Here is a 21,251-nt window from a genome sequence, read left to right as displayed (position 1 = left end):
ATAGGCTCCAACTCAGAAATTAAGATGCCTAAACGATACTCCCAAACCTGCGAATTTAATAAAAGCATGACAAACACTCTACATGACACGTGACATCCCCCAGCCACTGCCATGTGCAATATTACATTTGATTATCTCTTAATCGTGTGAGGCACACAAACGAGAACAAGTGGGTTCTGGGACTTCTTAATCTTCTCAGATTTTCCCAGCTGGTAAATGTTCTTTCTGAATTTCTTTCTTTTTTTTTTTTTTGAAATGCTGTCCTGTTTGTTGAAACAAGGGATGCCAATCCCAGCATGGCCTTCCTTCAGTTAATGGTTTTCATGGGGTGTGTCTCCTAAATCCCACTGACAGTTGCAACAGAACAGCTTCTCGTGATGAACTTTAGCCAACTCCCCCAAGGCAGCCACGTTAGCATTTATATCTACCTCTTACTCCTCAGGGCCTTTGCCCTGCATTGCCTTTGCTTGACCTCTAGCGTTTAAGCTGCTCTATGCTGGGGGCTTTGTTTGTTTTTGTTTTCTTTTTTCCCACTAGTTCTGCTGAGTGAGGCATCAGCTCTCTGCACAGAGTGAGCTCAGGGGGCCTGTCATTCGAATTCATGGGTGAAGACCTAGAGAGAGACCCCACTTCACAGAGAAGGGTAACACGCTAAGCTTTCACCAGATCATCAGGAAGAGGACACAAATGTCAAGGTCAATCAGAAGTGCTCCTACAAGGTCAGAGCTGAGACCTGCAGATTTGCAATAAGTTAGGAGGAGCCGGGGGGTGGGTGCTGTGTTTGCCTCCGCAACGCACCCACTCCCACGTTAGCACAGGAGGGGAAAAGCAAGGCTGTGGGAAAAGCTGGGGACAGGCCCTAGACCACCCAGAGAGTGAGGGCAGCCCTGGGTCCTGCAGGCACGGCTCCTAATTCCCAGCCCAGAGCCTTTTGACCTCCCTGGGACCCTGTGTCTGGCTTTTCCCTCTGTTGGTTGAAATGACAATATTTATCCAAGAATGGTACTTGCGTGGCTTTTCAGAGGACCTTGAAGAAAGGCTGTTCTTCAAATTGCACAGCATATTTCTTGCAAGGACAGGATCTTTGAAACTGAAAGCTGAAGACTGACGTGAGATTCCATCACACAGGCCACTTACTCCCAAGCGTCCAGACAGATGCCCATCTCAGGGCTCGATGTGGGAGCCGCGCGGATGGAGCGGGTGCACGCTCTCTGCAGCCCTTATTGCTCCTGAGCTTAGTGGAGGCGGCTGAGTGCAGTCATTACCGGGACGAGGAAGCAAACGGGGGAGTCTCGGCTTCTCTCCACATCGGACAGGGCGGGTCCCACACAGGCTGGGGCTGAGACCCAAGGCTGGTGAATGGGCAGAGCAGGGCAAGTGTGTGAGACAGGAAGAGGGAGGGACTGTGAAGATGTGAGAGTGCACGTGCGTGTAAAGGCACACATTTGTGAGTGTGTTTTGTGAGAGTGTGTGGCAGTGTTAGGTGAAAGTGTGTGTAAGTATGAATGCTTTGAGTTTCCGTGTTCTGGGGGACTGGGGAGTGGTAAGAAGGATGTGGGTGAGTCTCTTAGGGACTTTCCCAGGAAAATACAGACCCTGGCATTTAGCCTAACTCATGCACGCATGTCTTGCTGAACCACAGGCCCCAAAAGTCTATAAAATTGATGCGGCAACCCGGCAAAATGAAAATAGGACCCCTTGTAAATGCAATCCGCAGTGTGCATTCTCGTCCTGGCCCCGCAGCACCTTCACCTTGGGGGTGGCTCTCCATCCAGGCGTGGGTCTGCCGTGTCATTGGAAAGAAAGTCCGCTAGAGCCCTCTGTGAGGGTCTGGTCGCCTGCTCCCTTTTGTTTTTCAGCCTGTCCTTTAGTCCCTTTGTACTTTCAGAACATATGATGCTGATAACTTCTGGGTAATAACTTTCAAAGAGAAGTTATTTGGAAAAGGTCTGTTTGCTCGTTTTAGATTCTGCTTCCATACACCTGTTAAAGAAACTCACGTAACAAAATCAGCAGAAACTAGAAGAATTTATGAATTTGCTGTTTCTGTTTTACCCTGAAGAAATCCCCATAATTGGGCATGGAGAGCTTATCTGAAAGTCCTAACTGGGGAATGTGGCTGCACTATTTTCCTTTTGCAGATGGAATACCCCTCCCCTGCTGGGGAAGGTCTTCCTCTTGCAAGCGTTGAAGGGCTGCTGTGGAGCAAAGGAAAACCCTCATCACAGCCACCTCTTCTGCCAAAGCTCTCTGAGAAAACGAGCATTGTCAGCTCACATCCCCTCAAACAGTTCTTTCAATCCAGGACTTCTCTAGAAGGAGGGAGACACATTCACTTAAGGAGACGACAGAGATGCAGGAACGAGAAAAGAAGACAGACTGTTGGAACATCCCATGGGTGGGAACCTGGGGCTGGGAGTCAAGACCCAAGGCTTCATCTTCACGTTTGCATCTTGACATGTGATTCTAGTTCTGAAACACTAACATCCCATGTAGATACATTTAATAATTATTTTGAGAAAACTTGCCTTATTCTATGAGCATCAAAGATCACATTAGAGAAGTCTAACTACAGACTTTTGAGGCACAAACTAAGAGCTGTCAGTGGTAACACCTCAACATGGGGGTGGGGTTTCTGTGTCGATGATGCTGAACTGCAGCCTCAGGCAAACAGGGACGGAGACCTTTCAACCTTTGCCCTGGCCTTTGTCTTGGGCCCTTTCTGCAGCTCCATATGGTGGCCACTGTGGCCATGGTGTCGGGAGATGACCTACCTGAAGAAGAGGCAGAGCTGGGTCAGGGTCTGAGTGCTCCCAGAGACTGTGACCCCACCCTGCTGTTTCTTGGTCTTGGCTGCTTTTTTCTTTTCTGAAGATGCCAATAAGGCCTCTCCTTTATATCTGTATATGCATCATACAAACTGATACAGTTGATCCTACAGAAGAATGTTCCTCCTGACTTGTTTCTTTGTGGATTTTCATGTTTACGACCCCTGTGGTTTTAAGTTTCAACCCAGAGCCAAAGAGAAAACACTTGCCAATACTAAGAAGGCATTTCAGTGTCTTTTCTAACATTTTAAGAAGCCAAGATTTCCAAGAAGAACAGCACCTGTGGCAGGAACTCTTCCTTGAGCTTTTCTTACTGACTTAAAATAGAGACCTGGAAGGAGTTTTAAAACATGGGGGAAGAGTGCAGTCCCACACATGAATGACATCTCTGGAAAGTTATCTGGGCCACCTGTACATGGCCCGTCTTCATCTTTCTACACCAACACCTGTGGACATGCACTGGTTTCCTCCAGCCTCAGAAAGGCAACCCAGCGTTCTCCACTGTTAGGCGTGTGCCTCAAAGAATGGAGAGACAGACAAGGAAGACAAAACCAAGACTCCACACTGAGCACTAGAGTATTTTCCATTATAAAGTCACTGTATTCAGATGATGAAAATTCCTATACATATTGCTATATGGTGACCAGGCCTCGTATTCAGAGAGAAAGGCATCTCCTTCCGTGAAGTAAACAATGAGCGCTTCAGCTTAAGCACCTTTGAGTTATTACTCATTGAAGAGAAACCAGATTGTTGGTTCTGAGGAAATACTGAAACTAAAAGGTCAATGTGATGTTTAGATTAGAAAAGAGTCAGACTTCCAAAATGGAAGATTCAGGAGCCATGGCGTTTATAAGTGAAGTGCCTTCGGTGAATGCCAGGGCCAGACGTGAAGATGTGCATCCTGGCGTAGTTGAAAAGATTTTGTTTTAGGGATGTGTGGAAAATGAGAGCTACCCTACCAATACAGGGCCTAGAAACACAAGGAAAAGAGGAAAGGTTGCATTTGTATATACCAATTTAGACATTAACAGAGGAGACACATTGAAGGAAGACAAAACAATCTGATTGCCAATCAGTAAATTATAAATTAAACCCTCATCTAAACAGAGATACATCTATTGAAGTAGAGCTAAAAATAAGAGTATTTCTCATATTGTTCTAAGTGTACCACAACCATTTTAGTTTTGTATTCACTGTTCCACAGTATTTTGGACAACTTGAAATAGGCTCTCCTTGTTCTGAAACAAGTAGCTGAAGTTGAAGCTTGCAGGAGCATACTGCATCCTCGCTTACACACGTCACCGTGGCAAATTTGCTACTCCTAAACATACCTTCTTGCAGCTGCATGTTTTAGCCAAGAACGTAAGATTGCTTAGTGGAAGGTAAACCACACTGCTTGGATATTCCATTTGCTTTGAAAGATATAAAAAGAAAAATCAATACAGGTACTTAATTGTTTTACAGTGGCTGCCATGACAAATCAGCACAAATACAGAGGCTTTAAATAACAATGGTGTTATCTCACAATTCTGTAGGCTGGACATCCAGGTGGTTCTGCTGGTTTTTTCGCTCCTGTTCTCACAAGGCTGTAATCAAGGTGTCCGCAGAGCCGTGTTCCTTGCTGGAGACTGTGGATTATCAGCTCCTGAGCTCCTGATGGCTGTTGGCAGAATCAGCACCAGATGAACGCAGCACTGAGGTCCCCGTTTCCTTGCTAGCTTTTGCCTGGAGGTCATTCTTAGCTTCTAGAGGACACCTGGCTTGTGACCGCCTTCATCTTCAAAGCCAATGTCAAGTCTCTCTCAGGCTTCAACTCTCTCTGACATTCTACATCAGCTGAAAAAAGTTCCCTGCTTCTGTGGGCTCATGTGATCTGATTGGGTCCACCTGGATAATCCAGGCGACTCACCCCATCATGCAACATGTACATCAAAAATGTACATTTCTTTACATTGTAAAAGAATGCACAGGAGAAGCTATGTGTTTTACATAGGAACACACATATTAACAAAGCATTTCTTACACCTCCCCAAAACTGTTAGATCAGTCTGAAATTTATTGATTAAATATATCCAAATGGTTACATTGAAATGCCTAAAACTATTGGACATGCTAGACTTTTTCCAAAGTCAAATGAACAGAGACTCTGAACATGGTTTGTATGAAATAAACTTTATTTTTAGCTTTACAGCATATATTCCATAAGATGCACCTTTACTGTGACTTTGCAAACAGGATAACTTTCTTTAAAAACTGTTCAAAATGTTCAATATTTACAGCTCTATATGACAGATTACAGTGCAACAGTATTCTCGTTGTGTAATTATAGACATGTTATAGAACCCAAGAGCACCAGGTAAGCAAAAGAAATACAACTCTGAGCCATCTGGACATGACATAATGGAACAAATTCACGGGTTTCAGAGATTGGGGTGCGGACATCTCTGTGGGGCTGTTATTCTTTCTATCTTAGGTACTGTTTTCAAAATACAGAAAGTTTAACAATTATCCCCATATAAGTATCTGCTATTTTGGAATGAGATATTAGAATTTTGAATTTAAACGATTTGGAGTTACTTACTACTGAATTACATTGTTCGAGCATCTTGGTAAGGATATGCATCTCATATTGGTTCCATTCCTTATGTCTCTTACGGCACATGTACATATAATTTGTATGTTGTATTATATATAAAATATTATATATGGCATATGTGTATATGAATGTATGCATATTAAAGGTATGGAATAAAGGTCACTGAATTTTTCTTATCTGTATTGAATGTTTCAATTTCTGATGATTCACTACTGTCTTCTTTCTACTGCTTTTTGATGTTTGTTTGTTGATTTGTTGTTCTTGTTGGGGTTTTTTTGTTTTAATGATCATCATATATTTTCCAAGTCGTTAGTAAAACTTTTAAAGACAGTTTCATTGGGGAAGAAAATTGCTCGATAAACATGAAGCGGATCCTCCTTTCTTCTCCTCCTACACATTTCCTCCTATGATATAATGAATACTTTTAGGGCTTTTACAAATGTAGTGCCTTATCTCTCAACCCAAATGGTATGATTGTTCATAGGTATGATTGTTATGGCTGAAAATTTGAATTAATAGGGGGAAACTAAAATGATTATAGTTCACACTTTATTTTTATAGTGGTTCACATTATTTTTAAAGGCATATTTATATTTATGTTTTGCATGTATATTTTTGCATTCATGTTTACTAGAATCAAATATTTAACTTGCAAATTACAGACTGGGTTGATTTCTAAGAAATATCTAATTATATATATATATATATATATAATATAAGAAATATATTCCAATGTGGTCCCACAGAGGATACAGGGTTGCAAAGCCAGGGCCAGATGCTAATTCTGATGCTTTCAAAATCTTCCTTCCAAAACAATGACTAAAAGAGTGAGAGAGCACCAGGCACAGCTGCATTTCAAGGGAAGCCTTTGGCTCTTCTCAGGCCATGGAGAAATTATACAAAAACCCTTAAAAGCCTGAATGATTTCTGTTGCTCTAATAACTTGTCAGTTAATATTGGACAGGAGAAAACTTGGCTCATGTCTGTCCAAGCTTCTAAACAAAGCACTGAAATTCAGGTCACTGTATTACCAGCACGCATTACACTCTCTTATTCTTTTTTAAAAAGCAAATTCTTTTTTAAACAACAGCTTGCAATTTCTGTTCAAAATAAAAGGCTGATTTCAACTCATTTGCCATGGAAAATTTCTAATGTAAGAAATTCAGAGCAAAATAAATTGAATTCAATTTCTTCTAATGCACTGCTTAGTGAAGGCAAAGACTTTCAGCAAAGAGAAAATTACAGCACTAAAGCTAACATAAAAAGGAACCCTGAAAATAAAATGACAGAGAGGAAATATTAAATATGAGAAAACCTGCCCTGAGCAAATACTGTACATTGATGTCTTGATTCCACAGCATTTCCAACATCATTTGTAAAAGTGTTCTACAAATTGCCTTCAATGTTTTGAAAGGCATTCTGTAGATTCAGGCAAAGTTGAGGAAGAGTTTCCACCTGTGGAAGACAAGGCTCTTGCCTTTGACACTAAAATTGGCCTCATGGCCTCGGACCCCAAGTCTCTGCCAGCCTGTGAGTCCTCCTCCGACGTCACCCAAGTGCTTGACATCAGTGAGCTGCGATGTCACCCGGGCAGGGTGAGAACAGGTCTGTCGCTCCAGCGTCACTCACAGGAATGAGGACACACACACCAGGATGTGGTCACGGCATAGACTGTTCAGTCTCCCCAAGACAGGCAGTGGGTGACGGGGAGACCAAGGTGTCCGGTACAACACCCTCTGCCCCGTTTCCCCACCTGGGCTCTGCATCATCAGGGGTCAATGAGCAGATGCCCCACTGGAACATCACCCTGGTACCTGGTGAAGGCTGATTGGAGGACACAGGCTCCTGGAGAGGAAAGGAGGCTCAGTGAACCTGGGAACCAGCCACTCTCTCTCCTCTGCCCAGGCCAAGGGCAAGGCCTGCAGGGCAGGCTCTCTGGGTCTGGCAAGTGCCCCCAGAAAGTCTGGGACGGGGTGGTTCCAGGCCACTCAGCTCACTCAGGGTCCCCACCGCACACGGCTCTTCCTTGGGCGCAGCGGGGAGATGGGGGAGAAGCCGGGAATCACACTAGGGAGCTCCCTTCCCAGGAGGAAGAATCAGGACTGGGAGTTGCCCCAACACACGGGCTTTGGGGTGGGGACACCCCTGACCTTGACTCTGGACCAGCCAGCCAAGGTGGGCAAGCTTCCTGATTCTCATGGGGTTTCATTTCCTCGTGTGTAAGCGCAGACAATTATGTAGATTGAGGAATGGGAGATAAAGTGTGTGAAACACTTAGCAGATGCTTCATAAATGTGAGTTAATATAAAATTTGTCACTCTGAGCCACGTGTATATTTAGTCCATCATGGGTTTTTGATACTTATTCATACAGTAACATCTGACTGGTTACAGTTACACTACAGTGCCACTCCACTTAATCTATCTGCATTCATTTTGATAGAAATCAGAATATCCTGGGCAAGGATAATGGCATATTTTCAATCAAATGCATGCAAGTGTAACTAAGTTATAGCCAGATGCTATAGACCGAATGTTTGTATCTCCCTAAAATTCATGTGTTGAAACCTAATCCCCAATGTGATGTAGTAGAAGGTGGGGCCTTAGGGAAGTGATTAGGGCATGAGAGTGGAGTCCTCTTAATGGGATTAGTGCCCTCATAAGAGAGACCCCACAGAGCTCCCTCACTCATTCTGCCATGTGAGGGCGCAGAGAGAAATGACCATCTCTGAACCAGGAAGCAGTTTTACCAGACACTGAATCTGCCAGTGTCTTGACCTTGGACTTCTCACTCTTCAAACTGTGAGAAATAAATTTCTGTTGTTTATAGGCTACACAGTTTATGGCAATTTTATTATAGCAGCCTGAATAGACTAAGACACCAAGTTTTGCCCCCCAAATAATCCCTCTATTAATTTTACCTTCTTAATATGGCTCACATTTGATTAACTTTCTCCACTTTCTCAGATACAAGCTTGGTGAAGCCACCTCTCACCTGTCCTCCTAAATATTCTCCCAGTCACAGGTCTGCTTCCTTCAGTCTCTACCCCAGATAACTGAGAGAGACTCATCTAAAAACGCAAATCAATTCAAGCACTTCCCTTTGCCTCAAGACAAAATCTAGGCTCTGCTTCTCTCTGCAACTTTATCAAACACAGTCGCCTCATCGAATCTGGGCTCCAACCATCCTTGCTGTAGGTTGAGTCAGTTTCCCCCATGTGCCTACCCTCTGGACCTTTGCCTTCTCTCACCTGCATCCTGTCCTTCTCTCCTGGCCTGGTAAACTTTACTAGCTTTTCACCTTCATGGGTATATCAGTCCTCATATTAGACATGACTTTCTCAGGAAAGCCTTCTTTGACCTGCCAAGGCTGGAGTAAACATTATATTCAAGCCATAATCTCGTACTTCACTTTATGTTATAACAATTTTTAGCTGCCACTCCCATCAGAGCAGACACTCTGCCAGAAAACAGAGCAAATTATTTCATGTGTTCTCACTACTGTGCCCAAGGATAAGCATATATTGTGTCCTGAATAAATATTTCTTCAATTGACTAGGAATGAATGAATAGGATAAAAGTACATGACTTTACTTCAGTGACTCTACTCTCTCTGTTCCCATTCAATATTCCTATTTTCCCAGTCACCACCTTTCCATCCCAGAGATCAACTACGACAGTCCTTCACACTCCACAATGCCTAGTGTAATGAGTGCCACACTTCCTTCTTTATCTGGAATAACCAGAATAAGATTCAAAGTCAAGCTCATGGATGTGACATAAAGGTGCAATCAGGAGCGTTCTCAGCATAAAGGGTAAAACTGTAGAACCCACATGGAGCATCCCTTTTTGAATCTTTTTTCTTGGGGTTTCTTCCTCTTTGATTTCTCTTCTTTCGCATCCTGCTTTGCACTTCCTTCTTCTGCTTGTCATAATCACCCCTCTTCTTTTGGACTGGTAAACTTGAACATTCTTTTGGCTTTTATAGATTCAGTTATCAGCTAAACCCGGCTACATCTGCACAAAGCCAACATCCGGAACTTTAGAATGGACAGGAAAGAATTCAGAGGAAACAAAATTCAAGTCTTAGACCAGCTATATGAGACTCGAGGAAGTAATCATCTCATTCTTCTCCCTACGAAGTGGAAACCTTTGGAGGATGAAAAGGAGGGGCATGCCTAGGTGTGTGAAAGATGCTAAGGACAAGTAGTTTTTATTCACTCTGGCTGTCCTGTCCAGGTCAGGACCAAGTCTGTGCAACTAACATCCGATCCAGACTAGCTCACCAGGTACAAGTTTTCCACACTGTGTTCCTAGATCGAAGAAGAAAGTGTTAAATATTTGCTTAATCTTCCCTGCTGATCTCCTTCAGATCCTTGCGGAAGTGGGAGGCCGTCAACTACTGGAGATTTTAAAGACCTTGTATCCCAGGTATTTCTCCATAGGTTCTACATAGACAATGAGAATATCATTGCCTCCTGATGGGGGTCAGTCCCTCTCCTAGCACCTCTGACTTTATCTTACCTTGCACGATTAAGCCTGGCTTCTATCTCACGTGTCTCCTTTCTCCTCTCTGCCCGCTTTAACATAAAGTAGTCTCCATTAGTCATCATCTCTAAAGGAAACCTTTCCTGAATCTTCTCATCATTTCTTCCTCTCATGCAGCTGACCTATCTCTAGCCTTCCTTTTTTTTCCAAACTCCTGCAAAGAACCATCTAGAGCCACTGAACCTACTTCCCTAGCTCTCATTCATTGGCCAAATTCCAAACTCGGTTATTTCCTTGAAATCATTTTGACTTTTTAAGTTATTTTCTTAAATTGCATTTGCCAAGGTCAACAGTGGCCTATAATTTGCCATATTCAATGCATTTTTTTCATTCAAGGGGCATTTTCTAAGTAGGCTGTTAAAATATGTTTGGGGGGCTCTTTGGCCTTTCACAAGCATCACCCTCTCCCTGATGTCTTTACTGACAGCACTTCACAGCTCACCTCTCAGTCATTCACATCCACTCCTCCTCCTCTACTCTCTCCCCTTATCTGGTGTTACTCGGAAATCTAATGTCAGGTCTAATTTCTTCTCCTCCTCTGTGTCATTTACAGATAATATTATCCATCCCTGTGTCTTTATACCACTGACAACTTTTAAATATCTTTCAGCATTTTGACTTTTTTTCTGAGGTTTCAATCCACATTTCCAAACTGCACAGAGAACAGCTTCATGAAAACAGCCTAAGGCAATTGAAATGTAAACTTATAAAACCAGATCTTATTATCTGTCCCTAAACACACTCTACTTCTCCTGTACCACTGATGGAGCCAAGATGGTTTTGTTAATAACGGTTTATTAATTTTTTAAAATCACTACTGTTTTCCATAGGGAAAGTCCTGTAACAGAGGCATTCTTATTGATCTACAAAACACTTTGATGTGGATGTAAGGCTGAGCTTATCAATGAAAGCTGGGGTGATTTAAATGCTTGACATAAACAAGAATTGTGAGTGCTCAGGTACTTTCCAGGAGAAAAACTGAAGAATTAATACAGGTGTAGGGAAGAAAAGAAAAGAGCAGGTAAAATGATAAACTGGGGTTTGATTTGGTAAAGAAGAGTTAGTGAGAGACTGTGGGTTTCAGAGTAGCTGAAAGGAAATAGATCATCGTAAGTTTCAACTCATGCAGGGTGAAAGGTGAGCCCTCCCAGCTCTCCAGGAAAGAAACTTCTAACCAAATTCAGCCAGTGCCTTAGATCAGGGGTCCCCAACCCCTAAGATCTAGTGCCTGATGATCTGAGGTGGAGCTGATGTCATAATAATAGAAATAAAGTGCACAATAAATGTAATGCACTTGAATCATCCTGAAACCATCCCCTTCCCCTGGTCCTTGCAAAAACTATCTTCCACAAAAACGGCCCCTGGTGCCCAGAAGGTTGGGGACCACTGCCTTAGACAGAGGGAATAAAGCAGAAGGGACTTATTTCTTGGGTCTGGAATGATATCAGGGCAATGATGTAAGGACCATCATAAAACAGATAGAAGATAATCAAATAAATAGACATCATGTGTTGATGACAAAGAAGAGGAAATGTAGACCCTGATGAACATTTGGAGAGATCTGAGGGATGCTTTCAGACTTTCAGAGTTTTTGAAAGAGGGCCGGAATCAATCCTTCCCGAGCATGAGGTCAGGAAAACTCCCTGCCAGAGTGCATTTCCTCAACTTAGTCCATAACTTGATCACAACCAGCTATCTGAGTCACTCTCAACTGAGAGATATTCACCAGTACCTCCAGCACCTCCAACAGGTTCTGCTTCTGCAACTGTTGGTCTTTACCCCATGCTTCACCCTCCTCCTCCTTACTTTCTAGCCCTGGGTCCATCTCTGCAGGCTGCGTCTCCCATTCTGCCATGACAGCTTTGCTCTGGTGGGACCCTGCAAATGGGAGGCTCCAGAAGGAAACAGGAAGGTAAAGGAAAGGGAGAAACCAGGGCATTTCTTCCCTCCCTCTCTTGTTGGTTGAGTCTTTGACAGGGGCTGAGTCTCCTCTGTGGTTTCAGGCAGGATTCTGTGCTTGCCCTGTCGCTGGGTGACCCCAACCCCAGGCTCTGGAGACTTTCTCCTGCTTTTGAGCATCCAGCCTACAGAGGAGTAAAGTCGTGTCCTGTGTGGTCCATCCCTGGGTGGCCTCACCAACTTGTTCAGATTCTGAATTTTCTCCATCACATGTATAAGCAACATTGTTTACATCTTCTCTGTTTTAAACACACAAAATGGTTTCCTTTTTCTTCTTTAAAACCTCACTGATAAATTACTTATGAACAGAGTTTCCCCAAAAAGTCCTAATGAGACACATACACTTGTGTTTCAGTTTGGATGTCATGTTTCAACCAATATCATTTCTTGAATTTAATATTAGAAAAATATCTAAAGTATTAAGTACATAATCTATTCTAAACAAAGATATGTCAAGGGTAAAACGGCTCTGGAAAGTGAAATGTTTTCTTGGCATTTTGGACAAACCAGAGAAAGAACAAAAGTCGTTCATCCATTCATTTCTCTGCACCTATTTGTTTAACAAACATTTACCAGCACCTTACATGAATCAGACAGTCTCCTTTGTTTCATCAGGAGAGGGATTAGAGGTGTGTGGACAGGAATAAATGACAGCCAAATCAGCAGCAACAACAAGAACAAAACTGGTTTCTGCCTCTGAGGAGTTCAGATTCAATTGCAGGAGAAGAGTGTAAACAATTACTGACTCCAACCAGGTTCTGCTCCCATATATATCAGTGCCAGCCGGGGAAGGAAGGACCCCACAGTTATTTCTGATTAAAAACACAGAAATGTAATTTTTTTTAAATAAATATTTATTATATCCTGTGTGTTTACTCTTACTACAGTTCACTTTTATGCATCTTCTGTTTGACATAAGCTTCTGGATGCTCTGTCCTACAAGCCTTGTGTTCTCACAGCTGTTGGGGACTGAAGTCCACACTTTTGTGTTCATTTGATTTATCAGACAGCAGACAAACGTGTGCTCTGGCAGAAGGACCAGAGCAGCCATATAACAAGACCTATTTTGAAACTGACTACATGATGTATTACTTTCTTTCCAATTCACTATTTCCCAGAGCAGAAATACATTTAAATGTGTTATTTTGTAGACTTATCTTTGTACCACCAAACACAATACTTCACTTGATTTGAAAGCCAAATGCAATCTAAGCGGTTCCCCCGTATCTTTTATGAGATGCTACAGCGTGGAGCAAACCTTGAAGAATCACAGATTGTGAGTGATGCCCTGTGGGTCACCTCAGCATCTGCGGTGTCACTGGAGAGTCACACAGATCTCCGTGATTCATAGGAAATGAGCATAATTTAAAAGGGGCACAAAAATGTTTTTGGAAATCAATTGTGTGAGAGACTGAATATACAAATGGACAGCATCAGACCATATATGACAATAGAATTCTGACCCACAATCTGCAGCGAGCAGCGCAGGAAACCAAGCCATTAACCATGCAAAGAGCCCAGGAAGCCCAGCCTGCTTTCTATGTCAGACCTGTAGAAAGTCAGACCATTTTCTCTAGTGACTAATCCTGGAAGCTAACCACTAACCCCAGTAACGACTGGTAAAAAGAACCAGGACTTGGTTAATAACTGGCAGCTTCCCTAGTTTTTGTTCCTACTTTTAATTTAGGACCAACCAGAGAAAGCCAAATACGCACATCCTTAACCAATCACAAAGGACACCTCACTTCTACTTAGCTCACCTCCAGCTTCCAATCAGGGCACACCTGAAACTGTCCCTTTTTTTTTTTTCCAAAATAGAATTTTCCACTCCTCTGCCTGCTTTTGAGTCTGCCAAAATGCAAGTGATAGTAACTGACTTCCTTGTTGTAGCAAAGTTCTGAATAAATAGCTTTTACTTTCCTCAGTTGGTCTTTATTTTCATGTATGATTTCTCTGCTTTCTCTTTGCACGTGCATTTTGTTGGCTAGACAAAGAGTTCATTACTGCACTGAACAATGTGCTTAGGTTTTTAAGGCAAGATTAATTATCAGAGCTTCAAGAAGCTACTTCTGAGAGAGACTGTGAAATTGTTTATCATAGCATCTTGGCTCTAAACCAGAGTATATCTAATAAACCCAATAAATGTACTAAGAGAAATTCCCTACTGGGGTCTATGTCATTTGTGCTAAGCAAAATGTAAGTTCTTATGGGAACAAAAGCTAAAGAGGTGAAATTAGAATGTGCCTGGAGAACAACTCTGTCATATAGAAGAGCATCCTTAACAACTACAGTAGCTGGGGAAAGGGTCCGCAGGACACCAGGATGGGTCTGGAGCCTCATTAGAGTGGGCCGGTTACAGCAGGAGACAGCCCACCCATAGCACAGACAAAAGAATAATTTCACAGTGTACATCACAGCTTTAACGGGATCTGTGGTTGGAAGGAAAAGGCGGTCTGTTTTGTGATGCTCTAAAATACAGCACATGGACTAGCATGTTGAACGCAGGTGGAAAAAAGTATTTCAAGTGTATGGTTTGGAGCGGGCATTAGACTGGGTGATTTCTTATTTGTCTTTAAGATTTCATGATTCTACACACAACTGTAATTATTATCCTGGGACAATAATGTAGCCAGATATTTGCATTGCAAATCTCGTGACTAGTGCACTTCCACTGAACAAATTCAGGATAGTGTTTTGAATTCAGTCTCTCAACGGTAGCAAGAGCTTGCTTTATGAGAAGAAATGATAAATAAATCCAATGTTTTATCCTAGATGAAATCCTGGAACAGAAAAAGGAGAATGGGGAAAAACTAAGTATCAATATTGGCTTATTGGTTGTGACAAATACACTGTAGAACATAAGATGTGAACGGTGGGGGAGAGTGGAGGGAGATCAAGATGGCAGAGTAGGAGGACGCTGAGCTCAACTCCCCCACAAACACAAGATCCACCTACATGTGAAACAATTCTCACTGAAAACAACCTGGGGTTTCACAAAATGGCTCTTCTACAACCAAGGATAAAACTAAGAGTCTATCAATACTAAAAAGGTTTTACAAGTGTTAAAGTGTCTTCTTTAAGTGGAAAAGAAAACACTACAAGAAAAAGTAAGAATTTATAGGAAAGGAAAAATCCACTAATAAAGGCAAATATAAAGTAAAGGATGTAGACTTAAAAAGTCAGTACAAAGATTAAAAGACAAAGATTATAAAATCAAATATAATTACAATAAACCATGAAGAGATAGATATAAAGATATAAAATACAACATCAAAAAAAAAACTAAAATGTTGAGGAGAGGAGTAAAAAATGTACTTTAGAATGTGTTTGAATTTAAATGACTATCAATTTAAAACAAACATATATAATCAGCTATACTCCAATATAAAATTAAAAGGTCAAAAAAATAAACAAGTAGATATAGTTACAGGTCAACATATATGAACCCCATGGTAACCACAAGTCAAAAACCTATAATAGATACACAAAAACTACCAAGAAAGGAACACAAGCATTACACTAAAGAAAATCAACAAACCACAAAGGAAGAGACTAAAAGAAGAAAAGAATGGAGAACTGGAAGAGAAAATAAAAAAACCTCCCAAAAATAAGTAACAAAATGGCAATGCCATAAGTACATACCTATCAATAATCACTTTAAATGTCAATGGACTAAATAATCCAAATAAAAAGACATAGGGTGACTGGATACAAAAACCTAGACATACCTACACACACCCTAGTTTTCATGGTAGCATTATTTATGCTAACCAAGATATGGAAGCAAATTAAGTGTGCATCAACAGATGAACTGACAAAGAAGGTGTGAGACACACACACACACACACACACACACACACACACACACGATGGAACATTACTCAGCCACAAAGAAAAGGATGAAATCTTGCCATTTGCAACAACATGGATGAACCTGGAGGGTATTATGCTTATTGAAATAAGTCACTCAGAGACAGACAAATACTGTATGTTATCACTTATATGTGGAGTTCAACGCAAACAAATAATATATTTATAACAAAACAGAAACAGACTCACAGATATAGGGAATAAACTAGTGGTTACCAGTCAGGAGAGGAATGGGAGGAGAGCAGAGTAGGGCTAGGGGATTAAAAGGTACAAACTACTACGCACAAAATAAATACGATACAAGGATATATTGTACAGCACAGGGAATATAGCCAATATTTTATAATAACTTTAAGTGAAGTGTAATTTACAAAAACATGGAATCACTATGTTATACCCCACACTAATATAATATTGTAAACCAACTGTACTTTAATAAAGAAAAAAAAAGTTAGATGAAAGAGTGTAAAGTATACCGGAACTCTCCAAACTACCTTTGCAATTTTTTTTAAATTATTGTAAAATTAAATGTTTATTAAAAAAAAACTGTGCTCCTTAAAAATATAAATGACTGAAAGTGCATAGATTTTTAATTTTCTCTTCACTAGGGTTATTCAGCTAAGACCATTGTCAAAGTTACAACATATCAGAGATATTAGATTAAGTTCTAACCTAAATCTGTGAGGTGGGAAATTCAAAGAAAGTGAGCAGAGCTCATGCTACACAGACAATTCACAACAGTTAATATATTTAGGAAAATGTGAGAGTCAGTCATTGCCATAGTTTCAACCCCAAACCGTTTTTATTTCATAGCTTTTCAAGTGTTCAAGATTGATGTTAAAGCATGGGAGTCAAAAGCTTTATTATAAAATGTATAAAATATTTTTAACTGGGCAGGTTCCTTCACGGGATTCCACTTATGTATTTGGATTTCCTTTCTAAATAGTGTGGGAATTTTAACTTTTAGTCGCTACGCTAAATAAACTGTTATAACCAAAGACTGTAGATAATGGCATATTATTTATAAATAGCCACTGACAATATTCAATTATTGGGAGTGATGGCAAAGCAAAACATAACATCTGCAGGCTCCACTAGATTAAACATTGTGATTTACTCAGCAGGTCACTCTTTGAACAGTTAAGTTTCCATCATAAATTAAGCCTAACTAAAAGTTAAATACGAGAGATAAAGGAAAAAAAATTACAAAAAATTTGAAGCAACTTACGCAATCAACTCTGGATTTCATTAGGAATTCATCATAGAGATATTTTAATGCATGCAAGTTAAAATACAGGAAAAAAATTAAAGAAATATGACTTACTTTTGCTGTTTTGAAATGTGTATATATTCTGGTGCTTTCAAACAGTTTTATTGAGGTATAGTCGACGTATAATAACCATCTATAGAAACTGTAAAATATGTGCAAGAAACATAAGACTATTACCACAATCCAGATAGTGAGCACATTCATCTACTCTGTAAGCGGCCTCGTGCGCTTCTGTAATTCCTTCCTCCCTTCAGTGTTTGCCTCCTATGCCCAGGGAAACAATGATCTACTTTCTGAATTTTCTAGAATTATATACAATTAGGTGACAAATAAATACACATAGAGAGAGAATATACTTCTTTCACCCAGTATATTTTGTGATTTATCAATGCTGTGTGTATCAGTACAATAACCCAACCTTTTTAATTGCCAAGTAATATTCCCAATATTTCATGGTATTGATGTACTAAACTTTGTTTATCCATTCACTTGCTTATAGACATATCAGTTGTTTCCAGTTTTGGGCCATTGACAGTAAACCTACCATAAGCATTTGTGTACAAGCCTCTGTACAGACATAAGCTTTCATTTATGTTGCTTAATACTTAGAAGTGGAAAAGCTAGGAAATGTCATAGGTGAATGTGAACTGCCTTTCAAATGGTTGCACCATTCTACGTGCTCCTCAAGAGTGTATGAGAGCTGCAGTTACTCTGTGTCATCAACAACATTTTTCATGGGCTGTCTAAACTTTTAGCCATTCTTGTTGGTGTGTAGTACAGCTCGTCATGGTTTTAATTTGCATTCCCCTAATCACTAATGAGGTTGAGAATTTTTCAAGTGCGTATTTGCCATCCATATATCTTCCCTGGTGAGGTATACTTTGATATCTTTTGCCCATTTTATTATTAGGTTGTTTGTTTCCTTGCTATTGAGTTTTGAGAGTTATTTATGTATTCTGGAGATGAGCACTTTATCAAATATGTGACTTGTAAATTTTCTCCCAATCTTCTGTAGTATCTGTTTTAGTTCTTTTAACATTGTCTCTCAAAAACAAGAAGTTCTTAAATTGGATGAAGTAATATGTATCCATTTATATTTTACATATATATGTGTGTGTGTGTAATTTTATTACATATGAAGCACTCCCTCCAGGTGTTGTTAGCTTGTTTGAATTCTCTTAGCACATTCTCATTCTCCAGAAATCCCTAAGAGCCAAATGTTTAAAAGATTCACCCTCCCCCCTCAAGGAAGTGAAGCATATGTTCTCATGCCTTAAATGTGGACTGCATATAGCAACTGCCTTTCTAAAAAGTACAATATTGAAAGGGGTAAAAGAGTAACTCCACGGTGAAGAAACCTGACAAAACTACCTCAGCCAACTGATCAAAGTTAACGTCAATGGTAATTAGTCATGTTGATAGTAGGTACCTTTGATAAGATGTGAGGAAAATGGCACTTTATCGCTGTGGTCTTCCTCCCAAAACCAAAAACTCCAGTGTGAGAGAAATGTCAGACACCCCCAATGGAGGGGAATCCTACAGTATAATGCAGCAGTCCCCAACATTTTTGGCACCAAGGACTGGTTTCGTGGAAGACAGTTTTTCCACGGAGGAGGGGATACGGTTCAGGCGGTAATGCAGCAATGGGGAGTGATGGGGAGTGATGGGGAGCAGCAGATGAGACTTCCCTTGCTTGCCCACCGTTCACCTCCTGCTGTGCAGCCCGGTGCCTAACAGGATGTGGACTGGCACCAGTGCACAGCCCGGGGATTGGGAACGCTGGTACAAGGGACCAGTACTCCTCAAAACTGTCACGGTCATCAAAAGAAAGTCTGAGTAACTGTCACAGCCAAGCAGAGCCTCAAGAAGACATGACTGATTAATAAATGCAACGTGATAGCCTCAATGTATCCATGAACCAAAAAAGGACGTTCGGTAAAAATTAAGGAAATCTGAATAAAGTATGGACTTATAATAATGTATCAACATCAGTTCATTAATTGTAACAAACGTACCACACTAATGTAAGATGTAATAATAGGGGAAAAGGTGTGAGGCACGTGGGAACTCTGGGTACTATCTTTCCAAGTGTTCCTTAAATCTAAAAAGGTTCCATTTTCAAAAGTGTGTTTTTAAAAATTGTCTAAGGACTTGGATTTACATAATACCTTTAAGCTGTTCTTTGGATGTAGATATTATGAACTGAAGGGTCATTTTCTATATTTCTTGTAATATAAATTGGTCACCAGCGGCCATAAAGCTGCTGATTATACGAGTATAAGAGAGCAAATGTTCCTTTTCCTGTTCCTTTGGTCCAAATGAGTTATTATTGTGAGAAGTCACTGCCTGTGATTTACAAAAGCAGATAAATATTTCACATCAAAGTCTTCCATGGCTTATAGAATTTTCTTTGCTGGAGTGGTATCTGAGGATGAAATTCAAGCTGAAACAGATATTACAGTAAAATCGCAGTGAATTTTGAAGAGTTCTGAAGGATTGAAAACATTGAGTGAAACGCAAGAAAACTAGCACTCCTTTCCATAGATAATGCTGTCAAAATATAACCAACTGAAATATTATATTAAATAGCTTTAGTGTCATTTAGTATTTTGACAGTTCCATGTTTACCATATGAACATAATGTTAGGATTTAACTACACAGTTGCTATAACTCATTAATAACAGAGTGGTACTAACAGTAAGAAATAGTGCAAGGCTGCATGTCAGATTCTGGTCTCCACCCTACTTGCTTCTTATGCAATTTCAGGTAAACCATTTAACCCAGGGTGTTCTTTTTTTTTTCCTTCTGTAAAAAAGGGATAATAAAGTATCCACCTCCCAGGATTATGAACTATTGCTGTTTTTGTCATATCATTTACCTCTAAATATATCTTAAAACCTACTATAGAGTGTTGTTCGTTTAAAAGTCAATTTTCTTTTCAATTAAAGAAGAAAGAACACACTGTCTTTTACAGTTAATCACCTATTTACCATTTACTGTACTGACCACTCCTACCTCCAGAACCAAGTTTCCAGTTGGCCTGCTGCCCTTCAGCCTGAAAGACAGTCCGTACTTAGCATTTCCTGTGCTGCAAATTGTCTCCGCTTTTGTTAACATGAAGGTATCTTGATTTCTTCTCATTTTTTGGAGGATATTTCTGGCTGATAAAATTTTATTTTTTAACATCCAGTACTTTAAAAAAATGTAACATTTCTGTAAAATCAGTAGTATTTCTTATCTTTGACTGCCTGTACATAATGTCTTTTTTTCCCCTCTGGCTGTTTTCTAGGTCCTTTTTTTTCTTTTCCTTGAATTTGCTTTAGAGCATTTTGACTATGGTATGTCTAGTATGAGTCTGTTAATACTTACTTTGTTTGCGTCTCACCGAGATTCTTGCATACATAAATCAATTTTTCATCAAATCTTGAAAGGTTTTAGTTATTATGTCTCCAAATATTTTTTCTCCTCCAGTTTTACACTTTTCTCTTTCTGAGGAATAACTACATATACTCTAGATAATTTGATATTATCTACAGTTCCATGAAGAGCTGGTTATTCTTTTTCAATCCAGTTTTCTCTTTTCTTCAGATTAGATAAATTCAATATTTATACTTATATTTTAATATCATAGATATTTACTTTTATACATTTTATATATAAATGTAACACATGTTTAATATGCAAAATAATATAATACATAATATATAATAAATATACATCATATTACTTATATATTATGTCATATAATATATTATTTATAATATAAATATTATAAGTAAATATATAGTATATTAATATGAATATATTATAAAATGTAATGTGAATATAAATATTATTTGTATATTTATATATAAATAAATATATTATTTTTAACCTATGAAATTTAAACAATTTATATTTTAATTATATATAAGGTGTATAGTATATTATATATAGAATAATATATAAATATATTTTGTTACATGTTTAATATTTTATACATAGTTCATGTATAAATATTTATATTTAATATTTGTATTCATACCTATGTAAATATAGATGTTGTTAAGTGACAATACATATGCATATATTTCTGGGGCACTGTTTTGGCTTTAAATAATATAATTTATTTTTTTATGTCTAGGAGGCTTAGCTCCTCCATTTATCTTTTTGCAGGTTAAAATTCTGTAGCAGTTGCCAC

Source organism: Hippopotamus amphibius, chromosome 15 (assembly GCF_030028045.1).
Source record: "Hippopotamus amphibius kiboko isolate mHipAmp2 chromosome 15, mHipAmp2.hap2, whole genome shotgun sequence".
NCBI lineage: Eukaryota > Metazoa > Chordata > Mammalia > Artiodactyla > Hippopotamidae > Hippopotamus > Hippopotamus amphibius.
This window is presented reverse-complemented; position numbering follows the sequence as displayed.